This window comes from Astyanax mexicanus, chromosome 8, assembly GCF_023375975.1.
Source record: "Astyanax mexicanus isolate ESR-SI-001 chromosome 8, AstMex3_surface, whole genome shotgun sequence".
NCBI lineage: Eukaryota > Metazoa > Chordata > Actinopteri > Characiformes > Acestrorhamphidae > Astyanax > Astyanax mexicanus.
This window is the reverse complement of record NC_064415.1, coordinates 22551741-22569574: the sequence shown is the minus strand read 5'-3', so window position 1 is coordinate 22569574 and position 17834 is coordinate 22551741.

Sequence of the window (17834 nt, the reverse complement as noted above, 5' to 3'; positions counted from 1 at the left end):
TTGAGACGCCGCTGCTGCTACTATAGGGTTATTTGCATTTAGCTGTCAATAATTAGAGGAGGATGAGAATTAGTGAAGATGGTGTCTGGCTAGCTGATGGGTAGTAATGTCTGATAATTACGGGCACACACACATGTGCACGCCCACCAGCCTCTTGAGATTCAGAGTAAGGTGGTACTTGATTGGCTGTGAATGCTAAGAGAACACAGGATTACAGCAATCTTGGCACTGATGGGAAATCAATATGTGTGTTTGTGTGCGTCCATGTGTGTGTGTGTGTGTGTGTGTGCCTACCAGGCCTGGGAGAGAAGGATGGAAAGTCAGAGCTTTCCTTTGTAATTAGCATCACTATCATATGGACACAAGATCTATTGAAGATGGTCCAATATGTCTGGAGCAGACATGCACACACACAACATTCATCTAATAGTGTCTTCATTGTGAGAGCGCTGTTTTATTAGAGTGCTTTTTTATTGTTAGCTGTCATCAGATTATATAATCAGGATCAAAATAACCTGATCAAAAAGTTCTGAATTAAATCAGTAATAACACAAAACTACTGGATAAAGTCTCCATTTGGTCTGAAAACAGCTTTAGTTTAGTACTTTATGGCATGGGTTCTGCAAGATGTCTGAAAACATCTTCAATTAAATTCAGATCTGACGAATTGAAGAGTCTCTAAGGACATTGAAATCATTGTCACGATTATTAACTTGGCTTGAGGCAATCTTCAATCTTAATGGAAGCAGCCACTAGATAATGCACTATATCAACAAATTTATTCAATTGCCTGCTTACCTTTTCACACACATATGAATTTGAGTGATATTCCATTCCTAATCCATAGGGTATAAATTGATATCAGTTCAGCCTTTGCAGCTATAAGAGCTTTAACTCTTCTGGGAAGGCTTTCCACAAGGTTAAGGAGTGTGTTTATGGGAATTTCTGACCATTCTTTCATCAGTGAATGAGACGCCATGGCTCAAATTCATCCCAAAGGTGTTCTATCAGGTTGAGGTCAGGACTCAGTGCAGGCCAGTTAAGTTCTTCCATGTCGTTTTGCAGCTTGCTCTAAGCATTGGCGTACAGTCTTGTTGGAAGAGGAAGGGGCCATAGCCAAACTGTTATTACAAATTTGTACCACTGAACTGAAAGGTGAAAGTAAATGATTCGCTTTTGAATGTAACCCTATGTCCCACTCGAACCCAAACTCTACTCTTAACATTTTAGCATTGGATTTTTTAGGGTTAGGTTTTAGGGTTTAAGGTTAGGTGTAGGGTTATGTTCTATTTTAAATCATTTACATTCAACATAGGGTTAAGTTACATTTAATGGACATTCAATTCAGTGTGAGTTGAATGTCAGTTGAGCATCAATGGACCATCCAGTAAAGTGTTACCCAAGTAAGTAATGGTCAGTAATACTGTATGTCTGTTGTCTTTTAATTTGAGTTGATTTCATTCTGTCAGTTTTTACACACTGGTCTGGTCATATCCTACCAAGTTTTGGAAACATCACCATTTGTATTCAGTTTATTGTTGGTGTAAAAGTCTGCATAACTGCCAACAGGCATGCACTATGAGTTTGTGAACTGCTGCATGTTCATGTATGTGTAACAAGCATTGGTGTACATACTTAGGGGATGTGCCTGTTAAGAATACACTGCCAAGACAGCAATAAACATCTAAAACACCTGACTGTGTACATCTGCCTGGATTGTTTTCAGTCAGCGGTGCACTTGTGTCTTCCATTGCCAAGATAGCAATACACCACAAATTTATTAACTCACTTCCTTACCACCACAGCCATTGGCATAGATGTATTCACAAGCGCTGTGTGGTGTTCGGGTCTGTGGGACCCGTTTTCATTTTTCATCAAATAATACAAAACAAATATTTTTTATAACTCAAACTCATTGGCTTTGGCTCATTTTTTTGTGAAAAACATATATCAAAACATTTTTGATAAACACACACTGTACAAACACCTCCCCCCCCACACACATTTATATTACATACAGTATGTTTGGCCAAGGGCTAATAAACATTGCTTCATTTTTGAAACTAAACAAATTTTCAACTCATCTTGAGTTTAATTCATTTTCTTTTACATTTTATTAAAAAAAAAACTAATAAAAAAAGAGTAGCACCTTTTAAAAGAAATGTAACATAAGAAAGGTAAAGGGCAAATATTAACCATGTAAGCTGTTTATATTGCTTGCAATTTAGGTGAAGCAAGCATGTGTAAAGCATTTTAAAGTAAAATTGCTTAATTTTGCTGAATTAAATACAAGTAACAAAGTAAACGAGTAACAAAAAATATGAACACCACACAAGGGTTAAACAGTTGGAAAGCATAAAAAAAGACTGTCTGCAGGGTGTAAGATAGCAATGAGCACTGTGGCGAGCTTTGCTGAGGGGTGAAATAGGTCAGCCCCTAATGTGAATCTATAATTTGTTTACTGTTCCTGATTTCTGATGTCAAAACGTTAGGTCTGAATTAGTCACATGCTCCCCCCAGTCATGCCTTGCCATGCACATATGACTTGAAGTAGCCCTATGAGAGCTAATTTGCTTCTACCTTTGGGTTTTGTCTGAATAGGTAATGAGGTAGGCGATATCTTCTTTCATAGTGTACGTGTCTGTTTAAATTGTGGGTGTACTAGGAATTGTCGGTATGCTTTTTTAAAAATAATATTGTCTAAATGAACAGTTGAATGGACAGTTGAATTTTCTTTGGAGACAAATGCATATGTTTGTGTGTATATTTAATTTTAAACAAAGCTAGCCTGAGTGTGTTTGCCCCTAAACATAATAACTTGGTTGTGTCACCTTTGGTGGCAACAACTGCAGTCAAGCTTTACTGATAACTGTCAACGAGTCTTTCACATCTCTGTGGAAGAATTTTGTTCCACAGAATCGTTTTAATTCAGACACATTGGAGGACTTTCCAGCATCAACATCCTGTTTCAGATCATCCACAGCATCTCAATCAGACCTTGACTAGGCCACTCCAAAACCATTATTTTTTTTTTCAAGACATTCATAGGTGAACTTCTTGTTTGTGTGCTTTGAATCATTGTCCTGCTGCAGAACCCAAGTACGCCTGAGCTTGAGGTCACACAAAGAGATGGCCGGATATTCTCCTTCAGGATTGTCTGGTAAAGAGCAGAATTACTGGTTCCATCTAGTACAGCAAGTAGTCCAGACCCTGAAGCAGCAAAGCAGCTCCAGACCATCACACTCCCACCACCATGCTTTACATTCAGTAAGATGTTCTCTTCCTGAAATGATGTGTTAGTTTTAGCCAGATGTAACTGGACACACACCTTTCAAAAAGTTCCACTTTTTTCATAACAGTTTTTCCAGACTGACAGATGTCAATGACTTTGTTTTCTCATATGTTTTTGAATTTCTTCAGATCAGAGAATAATGTGTTGCTTTTTTGAGATATTTTAGCTGATTCATATTGTCTGACAGATTCTATGTAAGTAAATTATTGATTCTACAGGTCTGGCAATAATCAGGCCTGGTTAGGGTTAGTAGTGAAATTGAACTCAGCTTTTTAAAAAGTGTGATTTTTCACAGTTCATTTTTAGGGGGGCAAGCACTTTTTCACAAAGGGCTATTGGATTGGTTTGGAATGTTTTTTTTTTTTAAGCAAATGAAATTATCATTTAAAAACTTTTTATATTTGTTGATAATCTAACAAATGTAAGTATAACAAAAATGCAAAAACAAAATAAATCTTTCACACCACTGTATATAATATATGTAAAACTGTATATAATATGTATATGTAAAATATACTATAAACTACAGACAACATTTTCCCCCAAATTCCAAATAAAAATATTGTCATTTAGAGCATTTATTTGCAGAAAATGAGAAATGGCTGAAATACCAAAAAAAAGATGCAGAGCTTTCAGACCTCTAATAATGCAAAGAAAACAAGTTCATATTCATAATATATTTAAGAGTTCAGAAATCAATATTTGGTGGAATAACCCTGGTTTTTAATCACAGTTTTCATGTATGTTGGCTTGTTCTCCTCCACCTTACAGTCTTACACACTGCTTTTGGATAACTTTATGCCACTCCTGGAGTAAAAACTCAAGCAGTTCAGTTTGGTTTGATGGCTTGTGATCATCCGTATTCCTCTTGATTATATTGCAGAGGTTTTCAAATTGGTACAATCAAGGAAAAACATCACCATTTTAAGTGGTCTCTTCTTTTTTATTTTTCAGAGTTATATATGTTCACCACTGCAGTTTATGTTCAGTGAATGTTATGATCTATTTTGGCCTTATTGCACAGTGCAATTGATCAATTGTGTTGTTGAGTTGTGTTGTATTGTTTGATCTCTGAAGAGCTCTATAGGTCTACACATGATTGTATGATTACTGTGTTTTATCAGATTGATATTCTATGGTGTGAGCTGGGCAGAATAAAAGTGCACATCTGATAATCTATCTGACAGAGATCACATGACCTACAGTATGATGTTATGTTGGATATAGCAGTAATGGCAGTAATAGTGGGATGTCAATTTGAGTGCTTGTAGCAAATGTCCAAGTAGACCAAGTAGTATCTAAGAATGCTCTAAGAGCTAGAACCTGAAAACAGTGGCCAGAGTTTTTGGACAACTTGAGGTGGAGACCCCAATAATAAAATGGATATTCCCAGTATTTTTATTTGTAAATTTATTTATTTAGTTTGTTTGTTTCTGATAAAAACAGATCAGTATCGTACATTGTACTAAGAGTCCAACATGGAAGCTGTTTGTCCTTTAGGAAAAAAAGGATGTTTTTGCCTGAAAGAATTCTACCTTCCCCTTTAGTTTTCTCCAGCAAGCTCTGACCCCTCCAGCCTGCTCAGGCCTTTTCCAAAATAGCTTGTGTGGTGATGAATAGTGGGCCAAAGTCAAGCTGCAGGTCACACCATTATACTTCCAACTTTTAATGCTCTTCTTTCCTCTTTTCCCTTTGCTGTAGTTGTTTGGGACTCTTTTTAGATCAGAATTCGATCAGTTAAGCAAATTATATGAATTATATGAATTCTCTGTCGGCATAGTCCTTGAGTGGATCAGACACAGCAGTGCTGCTGGAGTTTTTAAACCCTCTTAATTTCTCTGCTGGACTGAAAATATTCCACCAACCAACCCTGTTGCTGCCAATCTTGTACACTATAAACCTGTACATTGTTTGAAATCAGATGATTTAAGTCTATTTCTAAACAATACTCAACTATTTTGAGTTAGCTGAACATTTGTGGGCACATATTATACATTTAAACTGAGATCTTTGAGTTGAATCAACTTACAATACCTGAGTTTAGTCTGTAGCCCTTGGCAGCTTCTTTTCCATTGGCTTCTGTCACAATCTATTTGCATACTGGGTGTGTCCAACAGTTTCTGACTAACACTCACCATCAGTGTGTAGTGATTCCCCCTGGTCTACCTTAGAAATAAAAATCAAGTTCCCCTTTAGTTGTATTAACTTGATGTTTTAATTAACGCTAACTCAAGTTTTTATTACTCATTACTTAAAAAAATGGAGCAAACCGGCTGCCTTAAAAAAGTTAAGTAAACCCAACTTATCCGGTCTTACAGTATAACAAAAATAAAAAAGTTAAATCAACTTTCCCTTTAGTTGTAATAATTTGATGTTCTAGGTTAAGTTTTCATTATCCATTACTTAACTTTTTTAAATTCAACTTATCCAGGCTTACAGTGTATGGAGAGCACTGATGAAGAATTAGAGAATGACCAAAAACACACTGTGCAGCAACAGATCATCTACGTACATCAGCTGGGTAGGAGTGTCTAATAGTGTAAGAGTGTAAGTGTACACAATGTTTAAAAACTACAGCAGCACTGCTGTGCTGAGCCGTGTCATCTGCTGGCATTGACCCACTGTGTTTTATCAACTCTAAAGTCAGTGCAGTGTTTTCCTGGAAATTATTACAGCACATCATGCTCTGCTGACAGCTTTTATGGAGATGCGGATTTCATTTTACAGCAGGACTTGGCACACTGCCCAACCTGCCAAAAGCACCAATTGGTCTTATACAATATTAAACATTTCTGAGACACTATTTTTGGGTTTTCATTGATTGTAAGCCATAATCATCAACAATAAAATAAATAAAACGCTTAAAATAGATCACTCTGTGTGTAATACATCTATAATGTAACGTTTCAAACATATATTTAAATTCTTTGAGATGCACTAGTATGATATAATAATCGTATATAGTAGTGCAAGCCTGCGGTGTCAAGCATGGTGTTTGTCTATGCGTTTGTCTATACCTTAGAAAAATCCATTTCCTTTTTAGTGGCATCACTCAAGAGCCTTGTTCTGTTGCTCGTAATAACCTTTTCCCCCCTCAAGTCCTAGAAACAAATCAAGCTTCCCGTGTTTGACAAATGGAGCACAGTGAATAACATCAGACCTTCTGCCATTCTAAATAACAAAGTGCTTCCAACAACTGTTTACCTTAACCAAATAGCCAGCTTCTGGACAATGAAGGACAAATGATAGACTCGCCCTGTGAATGAATAACCACTTGTTATTCATAGGTTTGATATGGGTGTTTTATCAGGCTTAATCAAATGGCAGCTACAAGCAATAGCGGGAGAAGCTGTGTAGTGAAATGTTTCTCACCGCCGATGGTTAACCTGAGCTGCGGCGAGAGGAGAGCCAGGAGTAGATATATCTGGGGGAATCATTCAGAGTGTCATATATCACTTTGCTGTCAGGTTCATGAGAGCATGCATGCCATCGAAAAGAAACGCAGCGCTTCGTAGGCCAGCCGTTAGCATTTATAGCTCCGGGCGAAGCGGGTAAAGACGGTGCGCGGTGTAAGTATACACATCCACAAGCCCTGTAGTGTCCAGAGACCGCGCATGCATAAGCATCAGAGCTAAATGAGCTGCCGTAAGCGGCCCAGCACCGCAGAGGTGCCGCTGTCTTGCCAGCATCAGTGCAAGGTGCTCTGGGAAATCACCTAGAGAAGCCTGGGAGTGGAGCTTTTCATAGCCGCAAAGCTTGAAAAATCCAATTCCAGCATCTTCGGTCTCCATGGAGCCCTGCTACCACTGCAAAGCATGATGGGATAGCTGAGATATAGGGTTGGTTAAGCGTGCATGTACACTCAAACACTCTCAAACACTCTCACACACACACACACACACACACATTCAGACACACTAGCGCTAAAGCAGGGCACCTTAAATAAGCCTTGAAGGTTTCTGCTTTAGTGCGTTCGACATCAGCAATATCAAAGCTGTGTAAAATCAGAATCACAGGAGGAGATGAGCAGAGCGAGAAGAACTGGATAAGGCTACTGATAGCGACTGCATAATTCCCCGTCATTACAAACTCCGCAGGCCTCCAGCCGCCAAAACAAAAGCAGGTTTGTTATTCAGCGCCGGTCTGCAGACAGAGGAGTTTCTCACTACTCAGACTGGGCGGTCTCTCTCTCTCTCTCTCTCTGACTCTTTCTCCCTCCCTCCCTTCCTCTCCCTCACACTGTTTCCTTCTCCCTCGTTCTCTGTGGCACGCCTGCATTCATTACAGCACTGTGAATGCCTAACCATCCATCTGAGAAACAGAGACAAGTGTGTGCAAAAAAAAGAGAGAGAGAGAGAGAGAGAGAAGGGGCAGAAAGACAGAATGGTCGATGGTAGAGATAGGAGGAAAGAATGGAATGGATGAGAGAGTGATAGAGAATGGATGGCAGACATATTGAGAGAAGACAGAGAGACAAAATGTACAGTACCAGTCGACAGTTAGATATGTTCTGGTCTACATCTGGCACAGATATGGCACTGATGGATTATTGTCAGTGCTGGCAAACTTAAAAAAACTAAAGTATGATACATACTCTGAGTTATTATGGTTAAATAATTCCAGATGTTTTTTTTCTATATAGTTTGAATGACATGGATAACATAAAATGTTAAAAGAGTGAACAAAAAAAAAAAAAAACAGTACATTTATGGTTTTCCAAACTTTTTAAATGGCTCTGTATATGTTTAAGTTGCAAAATCTGACATTTTGAACATTGATATAGCAATAAAGAGTCAATTTCAAAATCTGACATTTTAAACATTGATATAGCAATAAAGAGTTGATTTTAAAGAGTTGATTCCAAAATCTGACATTTTAAACATTCCTATAGCAATAAAGAGTCAATTTCTAAATCTGACATTTTGAACATTGATATAGCAATAAAGAGTAGGTTTCAAAATCTGACATTTTAAACATTGAAATAATGATAAAGAGTTGATTTCAAAGAGTTGATTTCAAAATCTGACATTTTAAACATTGATACAGCAATAAAAAGTTGATTTCAAAATCTGACATTTCAAACATTGATATAGCAATAAAGAGTTGATTTCAAAATCAGGCACGCATTTAGGTGCTTCTACTCATGTAAAGCACACCTAACACTTACCTATACTGCCTTTGTGGTGGGCTGTCTATGACCAAATGTGCGTTTTTCAATATGTTGGCCACGTTTGGCTCATGTGCTGTTTTCCAAAGGCAGCACTGCCATATACTGTGTGTTCCAGAAGTAGACCAGAACATATCTGGTTCACTTCTGGCACAGATATGGCACTGCTGGATTATTGTCAGTGCTGGCAAAAAAAGCTAAATGTGGCCTAAATATTGAAAAAAGCACATTTGGAATCGCGTGCAGGTTGCCAGGGCTGACAGAGGGCCAGCGGTGCCATATCTTTGGCAGCAGTGGTGCAGATCCGCATGCTATCTGGGAGGAGAGAGAAAGAGAGAGAGAGAGAGAGTTGGAGAGAGTGAGAGGTGCTATGTACAGGGGTTGTACTGGGGTTGAGCGTCGTACAGCACTGTGGATGTCTCAGTTTAAGCCGGCTGACCGTCTGCTCTTGCCGTTTTATCCGCAGCGAGCAGGCCGTGCTGTGGCTGCAGGAGCTGAGCCTGCAGGCCCTGCCGGGGAAAGTCAGCGCTGGGGAGAGACGCGGGAGAAAACTGAGCGCCAGAGCGTAGCACGCTGCTACACGCTAACGGCTAGCCCGAGAGGAATTTCTGAAAGCCTGATTACTGCAGAGGGGAAAAGTGCAGGAGAGACAGAGAGACAGAGAAAGAGAGAGAGAGAGAGAGAGAGAGGAGGGATTGGCGGGGAAGCGGATAAGCCAGAGGACAAGATGTCGATCAAAAAAGCATGCTGCGAGCTTCTCAGTGTGTGTGTTTGTGCGAGAGAGAGAGAGAGAGAGAGAGTGTGTGTGTGTGTGTCTGCCTGAGTGTGAATGAGTGTGTATGAGTTCATGTTCATATATGTTCAGTCACTGTATCTAAATCTAATCAGACATCCTGACATTAAATTAGATGTCCTAATTGATTTGAAAATGCCATGCTACGGCAAACATTTACTCACCCCTATGCATTCGCCGTCGCATTAGCTTCATTATTAAAGCAGAAATGTTATCTAGGCTATTAAAATTCATACCTAAAGTTTCCAATCATGTTCCCACACTTTCATTAAACCAGTGTAGATGGGTATGTGTATAGGGGATAGATGGTGAGGGAATGCAATTATGTCTTCTGCTTTGGGAAAAAAAGAAAAGTTTAATTAGCTCGGTCTTGCTGTTTTATAACGTCATTTCTATATTTTCCATATTGCATGTGTGCGTAACGGTTATTGAAACATAATTACAGTTTTACATGGTCAAATAATATAATATACAGTTGTGGTCAAAAGTTTACATACACTTGTAAAAAAACATAATGTTATGGCTGTCTTGAGTTTTCAATAAGTTCTACAACTCTTATTTTTCTGTGATAGAGTGATCGGAACACATACATGTTTGTCACAAAAAACAGTCATAAAATTTGGTTCTTTCATAAATTTATTATGGGTCTGCTGAAAATGTCACCAAATCTGCTGGGTCAAAAATATACATACAGCAACATTAGTATTTGGTTACATGTCCCTTGGCCATTTTCACGGCAACTAGGCGCTTTTGGTAGCCATCCACAAGCTCCTGGCAAGCTTCAGGTCGAATGTTTGACCACTCTTCTTGACAGAATTGGTGCAGTTCAGCTAAATGTGATGGTTTTCTTGCATGAACCCGTTTCTTTAGCACTGTCCACATGTTCTCAATGGGGTTTAAGTCAGGACTTTGGGAAGGCCATTCTAAAACCTTAATTCTAGCCTGGTTTAGCCATTCCTTTACCACTTTTGATGTGTGTTTTGGGTCATTGTCTTGTTGGAACACCCAACTGCGCCCAAGACCCAACCTTCGGGCTGATGGTTTTAAGTTTTCCTGCAGAATTTGGAGGTAATCCTCCTTCTTCATTATCCCATTTACTTTCTGCAAAGAACCAGTTCCACTGGCAGCAAAACATCCCCAGAGCATAATACTACCACCACCATGCTTGACAGTAGGCATGGTGTTCCTGGGATTAAAGGCCTCACCTTTTCTCCTCCAAACATATTGCTGGGTGTTGTGGCCAAACAGCTCAATTTTTGTTTCGTCTGACCAGAGAACTTTCCTCCAGAAGGTTTTATCTTTGTCCATGTGATCAGCAGCAAACTTCAGCCGAGTCTTAAGGTGCCTTTTCTGGAGCAAGGGCTTCTTTCTTGCACGGCAGCCTCTCAGTCCATGGCGATGTAAAACACGCTTGACTGTGGAGACTGACACCTGTGTTCCATCAGCTTCCAAATCCTTGCAGACCTGCTTCTTGGTGATTCTTGGTTGACTCTTGACCATCCTGACCAATCTCCTCTCGGCAGCATGTGATAGCTTGCGTTTTCTTCCTGATCGTGGCAGTGACACAACTGTTCCATGCACTTTATACTTGCGTATAATTGTCTGCACAGTTGCTCTTGGGACCTGTAGCTGCTTTGAAATGGCTCCAAGTGACTTCCCTGACTTGTTCAAGTCAATAATTCGCTTTTTCAGATCCACACTGAGTTCCTTTGACTTTCCCATTGTAGCTTTTGTAGCTGAGTCTAATCACTGGGTCAAATGAGCCCTATTTAAATGGGCTCATGAGAAGTCAACAGCTGTAGTAAATCAGAATCACTTACAAGAAGTGAAGAGGCCATGACATGAAGCTAATTTGATTAACACAACTCGCTACATCACCAAAATTGACAAATTTTGTTGCTGTATGTATATTTTTGACCCAGCAGATTTGGTGACATTTTCAGCAGACCCATAATAAATTTATGAAAGAACCAAATTTTATGACTGTTTTTTGTGACAAACATGTATGTGTTCCGATCACTCTATCACAGAAAAATAAGAGTTGTAGAACTTATTGAAAACTCAAGACAGCCATAACATTATGTTTTTTTACAAGTGTATGTAAACTTTTGACCACAACTGTACTGTAATTCTCATATACAACAAGCAACAGTTCAAATATAATAGTTAATATTCAGAAGCATGCAACACATTTGACTATTCCATTAGTTCACAGCATTAGTGGCTTTTATTGCATTGTTCGCATATTACAATTTTTACTATCATCCACATAATAATGTAGTTTAACAATGACAGACACCAAATGCTTCGGTACAGGACAGACGTGTATTGCACTTAAAATGCATTTAGCTCAACTGCGTTATATTCCACTGTGTGGCGCTGCGAATGTAGCACATCACAATGCACAGGATTGCATTTCGTCTAGGAGCATCGCTGTAATCATTCCAAAATGAAATGTAATCACTGTCCAATCAGAACCCACTACTGAACTTTGGGGCGGGGCTGAGAAACCAGTAAGAGTAAAACACTATAAAGGGGAAGCATTAAGTTAAAAAAAAAAAAATAACCGAACACACCCACACATCCCCGGGTTTGGATAGCTTCCACACCAGGCACGGTCTGCACCAGCGTACCCCAGACAACTGATCGGAGATCAGTACTCAAGACTAAGCACTTCTGGGCTCAAAAGCAACGTTCACTATGGACAAAATATACTGAAGCCCTGGATTCTGAAAAAATAGGCTAGTGCAAAAAACGCCCCAAGTATGAGACCTGAGCCTTAGTTTATAGAATTTGTGTTTATTTCCTGTTATTTCCTGTTGTGAAATACATTCTTTTTCTGGTTTAAAGTAAAGCTATGAGTGCTCACTTCTGATTGGTGTCTCTGCCCCACCCCAATTTCAGTAATGGGTTCTGATTAGACAGAGATTACATTCAATTTTGGCACGAATGCCACGCTGCTCCTAGACGAAATGCAATCCTGTGCATTGTAATTTGCTTTTGAACATTTGCAGCGCCACACAGTGGAAGCTTATTTTTAGTGCATTTTAAGTGCAATTCTAACACAAATTCAGTATTCTTTTCTTTTTCATTTTGAAAATGTAAATTCCTGTGTATTTTTTTTTTTTTTTTTTAAAGAGATCAAGTGCAGGGAAATGTAATGTAATAGTGGGCCTGCATTTCATTTCGGCATATATTCTGCTTATTACTAAGGAAAACGCATTTTTTGTATTTTGTGGAATGCATTAACATTTTTCCACAGTAGTGTTTTTTTTTTTTTTTTTTTAATTTTTGGCACTAATTCCTCTCCAAACAACACTACCCAGATACCACTGGTCATAATGTTCACCGAATTTAAAATAGTGGAGTAATGTCTGGAAACATACAGTTTTAGGTAAAACACACTTACTGTAATTTATTTCAACATAAACTGTGTGATAAGTAACCTCATACTTGCTAAAGTTAGGGGCCATTTCTCTAAATCCAGATTAAACACAGCAGTAATTCTCACAAGAATCTCTGCTGACTTGTAATTAAATCCAAGCCTGGGCTTTGTTCACTTCCAGAAACGGGCTCATATTGTAATATCCAGCGTGACTGTCACGTATTATGTTTAAATAAATAAAGGAGCTGAACAAGTGTTGAATGCGAGAGTGGAAATTATAAGGGGAATGATGGGAGACCTTGAGTTATGGTCCCTTATGGGGAATTACCATTCATTATCAGTGACAGCTTGTCAGATAGCGAGTCCAAAGCTAAGATGACGAGCCAGGAGAATCTCTTCTGTTTAAAAGAGAAAAAGAGGCGGAGGAAAAAAAGAAACATAGCCATTCTTAAGATCTTAAGTGGTGTTGCACAAAAGTGTGTTCATGTTTCTTATTCATGTTTAAATATATTTTTTAATGATTTGGACGTCATTCATTCATTCATGCAAAAAGCAAGCTCTCTAAAGCAATGCTGCTCTTTCTGAAGGCTTTATTATTTACAGATGAATGCAACAGTAATAACAAAATGCTCGCTAACAAATATCAGGCCTTGGCTAACGAGTTTAAGTACACCTCATCAAACACACTTAAAGCTATTTAAAGGAATCACAATACTCTCCGGAAAGCCAGTCAGCTTCAATTACTGGAACTGATGGCAAATTAGCCGGTCTTATCACATTATCAGACTGGAAAGTGAACCAGTGAGAGAGAGAGAGAGAGAGAGAGAGAGAGAGAGGTTTATGCTCCACTGGTGCGACAACATCAACGGGCCATCTCTCGGGGCAAACCAGTGATAACTCTCCGGCAAGGCCGAACCAAGCAAGTCTTCAGTTTCCAGTTTGAAGAGCTAGAATGCTCCTTCTTCTTCTCAGTAAAGAGGAGGAAGAAAGAGAAGAAATGAACAAAGTTAGAGTGTGCAGAACGAGACGTTTACTGTGTCTCTAGCATAGATAAATAGGTAATATGAATAGTGTAATTTACTGTATTAGTATTAAAGTAACTCTTAACCTCTAATTATCAGAATGCATGGGAGGTGCTACAGTATTAGGTATTGTTTGGTATTTTAAGGCATCAATATAAAGTAATTACTGAATTAAAATTACACCTTAAGTATATATATTTTTTGTTAGTACGCTATGGGTTGAAACTGCACTCTGTCAGGTTTGGAGCAGGGACCACGCGGAGACGGACACAAACAACGCACATAAATTTAATAATGAAAACAAACACAAAATAAACATAAACTTAACAAAGAAACCAGAACTGTGCATAAACAGGAAAAACACGAGGACCACTAACAAGGATCGACACACGAGAAAACACTATAAATAGTGGTGGACACAAACGGGAAACAGGAAACACCTGGGACTAAGGGGCGGAGTTACAAATGAACACAGGTAAGTGGAAAATTACAGGGGAACAACACAGAGGAGCACGGGTCACGTGGGGGTCACACACAGAGACATGAGAACAGACAGGAAACACGGAAAAGACGTGACACACTTTATAACTTTAGTGGAGCTGGACCTCCAGCAAGAACTGTGCATTTATTTATAATTGTTTGAGTCATATCAGTTTAAAATCCTGTAAGATTACTCTATATTATTATTTAATATGATTTTTTTTTTTACAATAGATACTGTCAATATCATATTATTGTATTATCAGTATTATCAGTAAGCCTGTCAACAAATGCACATTTAAAGCTGTCAATGCAAGGAAGTTGTAGCGAGTTGGAGGCAGGATGCAAATGTACGTTGGTTTTATTTTCCATTAGAAAAAAACAACAAAAAGAAAAAAATAAAGCAGTAACACAAACACTAAGATGAAAGAAACAAAAACAATAAACTAACAAGACTAACAAACAAGACGACTAATAAAGAAACAAGCAAAAAAAAAAGCATACAAAGAAACAAAGTAACTAAAGACAACTAGACAGAAATATGCAGAAACGTCATAGCAGAGTTAAACACGTCAGGATCAAACAAACAGCACGACAGAGAACAAAGGAACACATGGGGTATATATACACAGGCACAGACAAGAAACAACTGGAGAAGTAACAAGGGGGTGTGGTTAGAAATGAGCACAGGTAACAACACTGATGAACTGATGACAGGGCAGGGCTGGGGTGGAGACAGGACAGAAATAACACGGAGCCATGTGCTAGTAAAACACAAATGGGGAGAAAACAAACAGGCTGTGGAAGACAGAAACTCAGGACAGGGACAGGAGGGACACAAAAACGTAAGAAAAGAAGACACACAAGGGCTGAGGTGTGACAGAAGTGAGATTTGTGTTTACAGCAGTGGTATAAAAGTGAAATACACCGCACACTTGTATGGGGAGACCTTATTATTATTATTATTATTATTATTATTATTATTATTATTATCTTAGTGTGTCTAGTTTTAGTGTATCTACACTTTTAATTAAATTAGTAATCCGATCCAATCACCAGTACAGATAGAAAAATTTAAATAGAAAATAGAAAAAAGCTTTTTCTTTTTACTGCACAAGATTTTATGCCTTTTTTTCCACTTAAAAATAAAAAGTATGAAACTCTCAAGCTGTCTTAGAAGATGATGACATTCGGTATATGATAGCAATACCAGACTGCAGTTTTTACTGTATTTAATTTTACTTCTTTAATTACAGTATGCTTTTAGCCATAGAAAAAAAATAGGTTAACATTCTTCTCATTCTTATTCTCATATATATTTATTTATTTTTTTGGGTCTCTCATGCTTTTTCTACAGCCTGGTATTGAAAGAGACGTACGTATTGGAGAGGCAGCAGGAGCGAGCGAGCCGGAGCCGGCTTGCCCATACCCCAGGCTTTGCCCATACCCCAGGCTTTGTGTCAACTGCAATGACATCTGGTACGTTTGCCTGACAGCCGGAGATTCTTGGATTATGCGCTTACAAGAGTGCTGCGGTGTCTCATTTAACAACATAATCATCTTATGAAGAAGCCGATGTTTCATCCCAGCCTCGTTATAAAGCCTGGCAATCTGTCTGTCTCGTTTTCCCTGCCTCGCGCTCGCTTTTGCTTTTTTATTTTTTTTTTCCCCTTTTTTTTCTCTCCTCATTTTCGGTTTCTGGCTCTGTCGTCCTCTTTCTCACTTTCTCTCAGCACCCTTTCCTCTCCATCCCTTCTTCCCCCAGTGCTCCTTCACCCAATTTCCATTTTTTGAACCTGCAGAACTGCAGACTGCATTTGTTTCTTATCGGATAAATATCTCATAAATGACATACATTTTCTCTTAAAGGATTTTCTCTTTCTGTCTTTCTCTAACTCTAACTTTGGTTTCATCAGTTCTTTACTCAAGGTTAACTGAGCCTTATCCTCAAAAACAATGGAGAAACAGAGCAAGAGAGACATAGACCAGAAAAGAGAGGGAAAAAAGCAGAAAGATAGAGAGATGTGCACAGTGTGCACAAGTTCAATCAACATTTCATCAAGGTCTCTCATATCCTTTTTACAACAAACAAACCAAAACAGCTTGTGGGGAAGAAACGAAGGCCGCAGCCTCGTTCTGAAGGGTTCAAGGACAGAGAGAACATTATCGGAAAGGTCCCGATCCCGAATCCCTCAGCACCCCCTCCTCCCCCAGTCACTGCCACCCAAATCAAGAGCTTATTATCCACTTCAGTGCTCAATGTTATAAAAATGAAAGACATTACTCTTCAGGCGAGGGCCAGTCAGCTCCGATTGATTATATTTTTACCCCAGTTACAGTTTGAAAGATGCTGATAAAACAGAGTGTGACTGAATGAACTCATTACACACACTCACACACACACATACAGACACAGATACAAACACTCCAGTGGCCTGAAATATGATATTTATGCTGCTAAATATTCTCTCAGACTTATTCTGAGTATTAGAAATAACAAAAGTGGTTGAAAATAGTTGGTACTCAACTTTTCAATTCAGTATTATTGTAGTTTTGGTAACTGTAAGCATTGGGAGTCTGCTATGCAAGTCAATAGCTTTGTTAGATTTTATCAAAATTATTCTATTTTACTGTTATTTTTAGGTAAGAATTCAGATACAGGCACTGTGTCTAAATTTGGCACAGACATGCATTTTCAGATTTGCTTTGGTTCAGACAGGGTGAGAATTAGGGTTATGGTCAGATTATGGTCAAAACATTTAAATATATTTCTTACATATAATGTTAAATACTACAAAAATAATGCAGTACCTATGCCTGTAAGAATATTGTGATACGATTTCAAGCACCCTTGAAGTGGATCTTACCATTCAATGTTAATAAACATTACTCTCCTCTCGTACTTAACTTTGTTAAACATTCACTTTAAACACACTTTTTCTTACATAAATAACTTACATGAAAATGCTACCCCACCCTAAATGCTGCTAGTTTACCATTCCCCCTTAAATGCTGCTGTGGCAGCACACAGGCTTTAGCGGCCCGTGAGGTATTTTAGAAATAGAATGAAAGTTGGCCCGCTGTTAAGCAGGTTTTTATAATGTGAGATTCAAAGTTTGAACGCTAGGTGTCAGAAACGGGCCAAAGAGTCTAAAAGCGGAGAGAGTGCGCATTTCTAGCGCAGAAAAACGGGGCAAAGAGTCTAAAAGCAGAGAGAGTGCGCATTTCTAGCGCAGAAAAACGGGCCAAAGAGTCTAAAAGCGGAGAGGGTGCGCATTTCTAGCGCAGAAAAAAACGGGCCAAAGAGTCTAAAAGCGGAGAGGGTGTGCATTTCTAGCGAAAAAAAACGGGCCAAAGAGTCTAAAAGCAGAGAGAGTGCGCATTTCTAGCGCAGAAAAACGGGCCAAAGAGTCTAAAAGCGGAGCGGGTGCACATTTCTAGCACAGAAAAACGGGCCAAAGAGTCTAAAAGTTGCCGTAATTAAGGAGTTTAATATAAAGAGACATCATGAAATTAAACATCAATTTGAAAAATCTTAGTTTACACAACACTGTCAAAGATAAAGATAGTAAGTCAAGTAAAATGGTGTGTACATGAAATAATCAGGAAAAATGTATTATTTAAAGTGGTATATTTTATTATTTGTTTTATTACAGAGTCTGTGACCCGTGACTTCAAATATATTTCTTCTTCTG